We start from the raw sequence: 10,611 nt of genomic DNA, 5'->3' as shown, positions 1-10,611 counted from the left end.
GATTAGCAAGAGAGTTTGTTAAATGTTTTACCAGCCAAGTGCTCTATCAGTCTAGTAATGATAAAAAAATTAAATAAGTTTAGCATATCCCATTCTCAATTTTGGATTTTCTGCTTCCTTTCCTACATGCCCACTTCTTTTAATAATATATTGCAATATTTTCACCAAAATTAGTCAGCTTCACCACCCTTATTCCTTTTTATAAAATTATTACATTTCCCCTTCTTTATTTCTCTTTCTCTTTCTCTTCCCTATTCCTGAAATGCTCTTATTCTCCAATATCTTCCACAGGTAAATGAGAGTGACTCATCTAGGTTGTTTTTTTAAAAATTTTGGTACCCTGTGATATAGCTTATCACAGCCTGAATTCATCAGAGGCAGGTAGTTGAACACTTAGCATCTGTCTAAACCTATGCATAGCAGATTTGTAGTTTCATGGGCAATCATATTTTTTTTATTGTACTATGTTATGGAAATGCTTTTTTTATTCCATAAGTTAAAAATTAAAATTAAAATAAGATAGGTAGTATAGTAAATAGGGTCCTAGACTGGAGTCAGGAAGATCTGGGTTCAAATTCCAGATGCTGGACAAGGCACTTAACCTCTATTTGCCTCAGTTTCCAAAACTGAGAAATGAGAATAATAGTAACACCTACCTCCCAAGTTTGTTGTGAAGAGCAAATGAGAGACTATCTGTAAGATACTTAGCACAGTGCCTGCATACATTGAGACCTTATTAAATATTTCTTACTATCCCTTTCCTCTTTTACTTGGGTTTCGTCCTTTCCTATCCAAAGATCATTTTCCTTGAAAGAAAAGAGATAGAAAGAAAATGAATTAAGCAGCTTTGTCTTATTAAATTCTTGTTCCCACCTTCCTTATTCATAATCTCACTTAATTCTATGGTGGCTCCATCTTTTGTTGTTATTCTAACTTCTCCCAATAAAGCTAAATACTAATTTTTTTGGTTGTTCTTAGCTTTCTTTGCAAACCTCAGCTTTAATGTTCCTAACATTATTCTTAGAGGACTATATCTTGCTTCTGAATGTACCCTTCCACATCTTTCTTTGTTTCCATATTCTGTATGCCTTTTTTTTAAAAAAAAAAATAAGTCATTTAAGGTAGCCAGGTGATGCAATGGATAGAACAGAGTCAGAAGGACCTCAAGTCAAATCTAATCTCCTTCACCTACTAACTGTGTGACCCTGGGTCAAGTTACTTAACCCCAGTTGTCTCCAAAAAAACCCCACAAACAAACCTAAATTATTTATTTAGAAGGAAAACTTAAATAATTTCACAAAACAGGAGTAAATTACATGATGAAAACAGAACATTTTACTAGTACAATTAAATGTTCTCTTCCTTGTGATTTTTAATACCATCATTAACTAAGGGAGGAAGCCCCTTCCAGCTTTGGATATACAGGATTCTAAGAGAAGAATATGAGGAGTTTTTAGTAGACTAGGTTCAAGACAATTCTGAGAGGGAATTTTGCCACTTTTGTCAGCAAACACATATAACAAAACATGCTTTTAGACTTTTTTGCTTCATTAACTAATCTTATTTTCATATAGGTAAAAATGCTGGCTGTTCCCCCCCCCAAATAAAATTCAAATATCATTATCTTCAAATTCTTCACAGATTTTTAGACACCACACTTAAATCTATAGGATTTTAGGTTTTGTGTAGACTTTGTAATATTTAATTCTTCATCACCATCTAAATGGCTCATATTTGGGGATTTAAAAGAGATTTTAAGAGATTTAAAAAGATGACTCAGATACTCAATTTCTTCAATTAATATGCAGAGATATCACTGCATTCCTGCTGGAAAGCTCTAATTGGAAGCAGTCATGCAAATATGGGATGGTTGAACATAGATTTCTCAACAAAAAAGTGCTGAAATTGGCTTATCAGAATCAAGTCACTTTTAATCCATATAATTAATTCAGCATAACTGATCTTCTCCAGAACTTGTCTGATTCTATTTTTTTTTTTTTTTAGTTTTTGCAAGGCAATGGGGTTAAGTGGCTTGCCCAAGGCCACACAGCTAGGTAATTATTAAATGTCTGAGGTTGGATTTGAACTCAGGTACTCCTGACTCCAGGGCTGGTGCTCTATCCACTGTGCCACCTAGCTGCCCCTTGATTCTATTCTTGTTGAAGTCTCAGAGTTACTCTTGAAGCTCCTTATTGAGTTTCAAGACCTCACAAAACATTCCTTGGCATGTTCAGGGTGAGAGTCTGAATGGAAGTTTGGATTCAGCCACAACAGCATGTTCACTATTCTGCCAAGTATTGTTTTCCTCAGATTTCAGAAAAGTCTCCATAAACCTGGTTTACCTAAGTCAATTGGATTGATTGATTTCCCAACTCCAGTGAGACCAAATTCAGCGGTCCCTCTCCTTTTTGTCTTTTCTCCTCTCTAATTGTGTTCACTGGCAATGTTGGTTTGCCATTGCCACTTCAGGTCTTTTGATCATCTAGGTCTGGCATCTCCAACACCCCTCCCTCAGAACATAATCTCCAATCACTCAAGCAGAGCCCCAACCTCTGTTTGCCTTAATCCACAGGAGAAGGACATGACAAACCACACTAGTATCTTTGGCAAGAAAATCCTAAACAGATCACAAAGAGTTGGACTTAACTGAACAACAACAATGGTTATTGTTCATTTGACAAATGACTCTCTCTCCTCTCAGTAGGAGTTCACCAAGCACCATTACTGTCCTCTTTACCTCTTCACCTTTTCTAACCTCTCAGCTGAAAGATGGCACATAAGTAGTAGTTACATCATCATTCCTCCGGTGGCAACTAGCTGCTTCTTGTCTTCATTCTTAGAATGTGAACTCCCTGGGAGCAGAAAGACTTTTATTTTATTTTTTGCCAGGGATACACAGTGATTTAACATAGCAAATGTTTTATAATTGCTTTTTCATTTATTTCTTCATTCCTCCTTAAAGGGTCAAGTTGCTACCTCTTCAGGATGAACTTACATGGAGCTCTTGAAAAATCCTTGGTTTGGCAGACAAAGGACCTGGATTCAAATCCTATCTTTAATATTTACTTCCCATGTGATTTGAATGAAGTCATTTAACTTTTTCAGTTGCCTTGTCTGTTGGACTAGATGTCCTCAGAGGTCTCTTCCAGATCTAGAAGACAGACAGACACACAAACACACACACACACACACACGCAAAGCCTCTTGACATAAACCAAGATTTCATTGTGTTTTCTAATTCATTTTCTTATTTGTCTTTGAAGTCTTTATTTAAAAAAAAAGCAATTCTTCATCCCCTCCACCTGGAAAGCTCCATTAAAAACCATTCTTTGAGCTGCTTTATCATCCTTTTTAAGGAAGAACAGACTTTGCTCTGAGTACAACTATTTGCCCATGGGAGAGAGAAAAACATTGAAAAAAGACATAATTCTTGTCTTCAAGGAATTTATTCTTTATTTCTAAAATTCGGATCAAGGTGCAGAGGATTCTGGGAAGATGGTTGAGATCAGAAAACTTTAGATTCTCCAAATTTCATCCACAAAAATAAAAGATAGAACATCACCTCAGAGGGAACATAAAGCAGAGGAAATAAATGAGAACTGAGGTAAAGAATCCTAAGACAATTTGAGAAGACTCCAGGTAAAACTTGACCTGCAGGAGTAGAAGTTTGGTCTGAATAAAGTGTAAAAAACCTCCAGGCTTTCTCTGTCGAATCAACAAACAACAAACCCTGGGGACAACTGAATTTGAGAGGCAACCTTGGAAACTTTCATCTCACAGAGTCAGTGTTCTATAGCTGAGTAGGAGAAGATTGAAGGACCTTCCATAACTGCACCGACCAGTAGGTCAGGGCTGGTCTGCAGCTGCAGGAGAGAAGGAACTAGCTAACTCACACCTGGTAGGTGCATCAGGAAAAGGTCAGGGACCCTCTTGGCTGTGGACACTTGCAGAAAAAGAGCTTCTGTTTTCAGTTCCAAGTCAGAGGCCAGCTATAATTTGAGCCAGTAGAGGGACCTCAGGAAGCAAGATCATTTGAAGACAGTGTGGGTGGGGGCCCTAGTTGTGGCTTAGGAGTACAGAGGAGAGTCCAAGATTGAACCCTGGGACAGACTTCAGAATATAACAGTAAGAAGGACCTAAGGGTTGGGCATTATTCCCCATACCTCAGGATGACAACTTGCTTACACTAAAAGTGAGTAAAAATAAAGTAATACAAAAAATTGAAATGAGTAAGCAAAGGAGAAAGAACTCAACCATAGTTAGCTTCTATGGGGATAGAAAAGATCAGCGAAAGATAATGGAGCTAAACAAACTGCTTCTTTTTCAGTGAAAAACATGAAGTGGTCCCAAGCACAAAAAAAATTCTTGAAGAATTTAAAAAAGCCTTTCAAAATCAAATAAGAGATGGGGGCAGCTAGGTAACGCAGTGGATAGAGCACCGACCCTGGAGTCAGGAGGACCTGAGTTCAAATGCAGCCTCAGACACTTAATAATTACCTAGCTGTGTGGTCTTGGGCAAGCCACTTAACCCTATTGCCTTGCTAAAAAAAACCTGAAAAAAATCAAATAAGAGAGATTGAGAAAAAATAAGGAAAACGAACAATTCAAGAAAATCAAGAAAATTATGGAAAGAAAGTCAACCAACTTGAAATAGAGAATCAAAACTTGAGTAAGAAAATAATACCCTGAAATCTAGAATTGGACAAGGGGAAATGAATAATAATTCTAAGATACCAAGAAATTATAAAACAAAATCAAAAGAAAGAAAAAATAGAAGAGAATGTGAAACATCTTTTTCAGAAAAACAGCTGACCTAAAGAACAGATTGAGGAGGAAATAATATAAGAATAGTTAGACTACCTGAAAATTATGATAAAAAAGAATCTTGACAAAATATAAGAAATTATCAAGGAAAATTGCCCTCAAGTTTTAGAACAAGAAGGTAAACCAAAATAAGAAGAAAATCCATTGATGGAAAGAGATCTTACAGATCTTACAGAAATATCACAGCCAAGTTTCAAAGCTCCTAGGTTGAGGAGAAAATATTAGAACAACAAGAAAAAAGCAATTCAAATATCATGGAACTCTGATAAGGATTATATAAGATCTAGCAGCTACAATTGAAGAACTATAGGTCTTGTAATATCATTTTTGATAGAGTAAAAGAGCTGGGGGTTATGACCAATTGAAACTTGTCCCCGAAGTTAAGTATAATACTGAATAAAAAAATAGACATTTAACAAACTGAATGACTTTTAGGTATTTGTGACAAAAACAGAAGAACTTAAGGGAAAATTTGACATATAATATCCAGGAGAAATATAAGATTTAAAGATCAATTATGAGATATAATAAGGTCAAATTGTTTACTTTTATATGAAAATAATATCAGTACTTTTAGGTTGATCACCATTATTTGGGTATTTTGAAAGAAAGGCTTAGGCTGAGCTGAATATGATAGAGTGAGTTAAAAAAAAACCCAAAACTGTGTAGGGAGAGATAAAAAGGAATAATCTCATACAAATGAGGCATAAAAGTAAAATTTGATTCAGAAGAAGTAAGAGGGCTAGAACCTTATTCTCACTGGGAATGGTTAAGGAGGGAACAACCTATATATTTAGAAATATATAAAAGTCTTAAATTCAGAAAGAAATAAGAGGGCAAGGGGATAGGATTGGGGGAAGGAATAAGAGAGAGATTTTTGGAGGAGTGGGTAGTTAAGAAACAGGAGTCCAAAGTAGAAGATAGAAGTAAAACAGAGGAGTGAGGAGGGATAAGAGTAGGGTGAGAAGAAGAGTGAGGAAACATAGGAAGGATGAAAAAACACAAGAAGTAATTATAGCTTAGATGTGAATGAGATGAATTTACCCATAAAATGAAAATGAAGAGCAGATTGCAATTTGAAACACATTCAGCAGTATCAGACCTTAAACTATATTATAAGGTGAAAGCATTGTTGAAGTGTAAAATGGATAATTTGATTATTTTAAATTAAATTATTCTTGTATAAACAAAATTTATATAGTCAAGGATAGAAGGAATACAGAAAATGGGGGGGGGGACTTTTCTAGACAATTTCTCAAAGGATGTGATTGGATTGAAATATTTCTGTGGGGTAGGAAATGATGAACTGATTTAGAAAATCATGGAAGGACTAAGGACTTATGAAGAAAGATGTTATACATCTTCAGAGAAAGAGATAACAAGTGGAAAGAAACATAGTATGCTCCTACATATATGTGTCTGAGTATATATCTGTATATACATGTATGTTTTTAAGTATCTATGTATCTATATCCACCCTTAATTTTAGCCTTCTTTAGAGTTGGAAAAGGGGGGGAGAGGGAGATGTAAAAATAAGGTAAAAATTGCACAGCAGAGAGCAAAAAAGGAAGCAAAAAAAATCTGGGCAGCTTTGGGAACAATGTATAGTATTTATTATATAGGATTTCTTGAAATGGAAATTTATTGTTTTATATTGAATCCTCATTTATATTCTGTTATGTACATGGAAATGTTATTTTTTCTTTTCTTGTTTTATATATGTTTAAAATAAATTTTAAAATTTATCAAAAATTAAAAAAATACAATTCAAGAGCAAATACTGCAAATCAAAATATTTACCTGTCCTGGGTTCTTTGCTTGAGGGTTCTTCCTGCAGGCAGTGGACAGACTAGGAAATGTTTAATGAGAGGGTTGGATTTGGAGTTTGAGGGCCTGAGTTCAAATCCAGGGTCTGCCACTTAATACCCGTGTAACTTAAGACACGTCTTTTAATCTCTGAGGACTTTAGTTTCATTATCTACAAAATTAGATGATATTACAAGATAGATGATACTTAAGGGAGTTTAAAGCTCTAAATTTATGTTACTTTGTGATAAATGAGCACCAAATTAATCATCTTAACATCTTAAGACAAAGCAATGGAAGTCAGATAGTAGGTATGGAGTTAGATATGGAGTTTTGACAGTAGGGAAATATTTTTGGTTAGGGGGTTTTCCTGATACTCTCCAAAGACACAACATAGGAAAGTTAGGAATAAAGACCTATTATGCCTAAGGAACTAAATATAACATTTGCATCCTGCAACTTGGGTTATTGGATAGGGAGGATCAGGGTTTATTTTGAAGATAGACCAGGGTGGAGTTGCCTACAAGGTTATTACAATGATTCTGTGATTTGGTAGCATGACTATAGGGTTTTCCCATGGGAATGGAAATTACTGCATGAGTGATTCTATGGAGAGAGAAAAGGCTATTGACTTGTAGAGTTGATCTGTGGGGAGAATTTTCCCTCCCACTCCCTTTTCTGCTTTCTAAAGAGCTATGGATTAATTTTCCTCTTTTCCAAAAATTGAGTTTTACCCAGGAATGCTCCAGTATTTTATTTCTCAGGCTATCTGGTCTTCTTGGGAATTGTGGTCTAGGGTGAAAAAAGAGCCAATGAAAATGTTGCTATAGGAATATTGCCATTTGTACTTTTCTGCTTCCTTATGACACCCAGATTATAGAATCATAGACTATACCAGCCAGAAAGGATCTAGAGTTGAGATGAGTCTTTTTTGTTGCTCAGTCATTTTAGTTGTGTCCAACTGTTTAAAATTCCATTTGGGGGTTTTCTTGGCAAAGATACTGAAATGGTTTGCCATTTTCTTCTCCAACTCATTTTACAGATAAGGAAACTGAGGCAAAACAGGGTTGAATGACTTGCCTAAGTAAATGCTGGAGGTTAGACTTGAATTCAGGAAGATGAATCTTTGTTATTCCAAGCCAGTGCTCTATCCACTGTGCCACCTAGCTACTCCATGTCAAATATTTTAAGTTAAGTTACTTGCCAAGGTCACAGCACTAGTGAGTGACTGAGTTTGAAATAAAACTCAGGTTTTCTAACTCCAAGTCCATTTTTTTTTGGATCATATCAATCTACCAATGAGTCTTTTTTTCTTTTTTTAGCTTTAAAAGTCATTTTTTAAAATTAAATTTTCAATTCTGAATTCTCTTCCTCTCATCATCATCTGCCTCTACATTAAGAAAGCAACCCCCCAATAATCTCTCTCTCTCTCTCTCTCTCTCTCTCTCTTTATCTATTTATCATCTATCTACCTCTGTCTCTTTATCTATCTAACCTCACAAAAACCATAGTTTTCATTCTATACTCTGAATCCATTACCTTTCTATCAGGATGTGGGTAGCATGTTTCATCATGAATATTCTGGAGTTTGATTAGGTCATTGCATTGATTAGTGCTCCTAAGTTTTTTCTAAGTTGTTTGTTTTTACATTATTGTTATATAAATTGCTCTGCTCATTTCATTTTGCATCAACTTATACAAATCTATCTAGGTTTCTATGAAATTGTACCTTTTATAATTTCTTACTGAACAATAATATTCTATCACATTCATATACCATAATTTGTTCAGCCATAAAAGAATTGTTATAAGGTGGATTTCAGAAAAACCTGGACTTAATGAACAGATGCAAAGTGAAATGAGCAGAACCACAAGGATACAGTAAAAGCAACATTATGTGATTATCAGCTATGACAGCTTTTTTCAGCATCACAGTCAATTCCAAAGGACTCGTGATAGAAAATGCTATATATATTCAGATGTTACCTGAATGAAGATCAAAGCATACTATTTTCTTTTTTTTTTGAATGATGAATGTCATTTTATGATCTTAGTTACATTCTTTTCAGTACTAAAATTATTCACTGATCTCACACTTTAATTTACAATATTCAAATCTTCAAACCTGCTGAAAGAAGTCCATTAGAAGAATTGAACAATTGCAGCAACTGTATTTTCTCCTTCAATTACCTGTATGCTGACAATTCCTCTTGAAGGATGAATACCCTTTTTTGCAGAAAGTTAACCTGGGATTTTAAAGAGGATATGGTGTCTTCAAGTTCTTGTCTTAGAGATGCTGGCATCATACCTTTGAGTTTTGTTTCATATTCTTGTCATATATAGGTTAGCTGTTCCTGGGATTCCAACTCCTGATGCTGCAGTTGTATCTCTGTGGAGTGCATCTGAATGCTTTGATTTTCCAGTTCATCTTGTAAAACCTTGATTGTTCTGTCATCTTTAATCAGCCAAAGCATACTATTTTCACCTTATTTTTTATGATTACTCCCCCACACACACCTTTGACCTGCTTTTGCTTCCACAACATTTGTTTCACATGATTTCATATAAAAAATCTATGTAAAATTCTTTACTGTTTCAGGGGAGAAGGGAGGGAAGGAGAGAGAAAATTTGGAACTCAAAAAAATTTTTAAAAATGAATGTTAAAATTTTCCTTACATGTAATTGGAAAAAAGTAGTATTTGTGAAAAAAGGAGAACTGCTTTAACTATTTTTGTACATATGTATTATTTTCCTTTTTCTTTGATCTCTCTGTGATATAGACCTAATAGTAATATAACTGGGTTAAAGGGTATGCACAGTTTAATAACTTTTTGGCTGCAGTTCCAAATTGCTTTTCAGAATAGTTGAACTAGCTCACAATTTCATCAACAATGCTTTAATTTATCTGTTTCCCCACAGTTCCTCCAGCATTTTTCATTTCTCTTTTTTGTCATCTTTGTCAATCTAATTTAATGGGTGGGGCACTAATGAGTCTTCATTTGACTTTTTTTTAATTAAGTAATTTCCAAAAAATAAAAAAAATTTCAGAATGATTTTTAAGAAAGGGTCCAGGGAATATATATAATTTCAGACTATAGAATATTAGCCAGAAGGAACATAAGGAGTCATCTTGTGCAACTTTTCTCATTTTTATAGATGAGGAAACTGTGGTCCAAAGAGTCAAAGTAACTTATCCATGATCACACAGGTAACAACTAGTAGAGTTATTACCAATTTACTATTATTATTCCAATCTTGAATTCCATGATTGATACTTTGATACTGACATACTGAAAGATGAGTTTGGCTAATATGGATAGTATCCATTCTCTACTGTATAAATGGTCCGTATGACTTTGTGACCAAAAAATTCATCATCTGGTAGCAAAGCATCTGGTGATGAGCTTACCTACATTAATCCTCTTGATCCTAAGATGACAGGCTCATTGTCTGACTCCTGACTGTAGAGTACACAGCTCAGTACAAAATACTAGAACTTGTGGTACGGAAAGCTCAAGAAGATAAGTGAGCTGTTTAATAAGTATTTGTTGAGTGGAAATTGATGTCAGGTTCAATTGAACTTTTCAATAAACATTTATTATTTCAAGCAACTTTAAAATATTGTGGTTCCAAGGATCTCAGTGTCATTGGTTTCTTTCCAGAAAAAAAAAAAGCTCTTTGCTTTCTATAAGCTGGTGAACAATGGAAATGGAATGTCGAGTGGTTATATTACTTTTCGTTGGAGTATTCTTAGGTCAAGAACTGTACCTTTATTGTTCTCCTTTGTGAATGCCATAGATGACTGTGTTTGGTGGTTTGCTGCATACTGGATGTGATATAAGATCCTTTGTACCCACTTTTATTGGGTCCATTGGCAAGCCTTTATCCATGTAACAGAAGGCTCTAAGACTCTAAGAAGGGCTATTGAGCATTATAACAAGAGACACAATGCAATGTTTTTTTCTTACTTGTCTTCTTGAG

The sequence above is a fragment of the Macrotis lagotis genome, chromosome 3, assembly GCF_037893015.1.
Source record: "Macrotis lagotis isolate mMagLag1 chromosome 3, bilby.v1.9.chrom.fasta, whole genome shotgun sequence".
Taxonomy (NCBI): domain Eukaryota; kingdom Metazoa; phylum Chordata; class Mammalia; order Peramelemorphia; family Peramelidae; genus Macrotis; species Macrotis lagotis.
The sequence above is the reverse complement of the archived record's forward strand: the minus strand, read 5'-3'. Positions refer to the sequence as shown.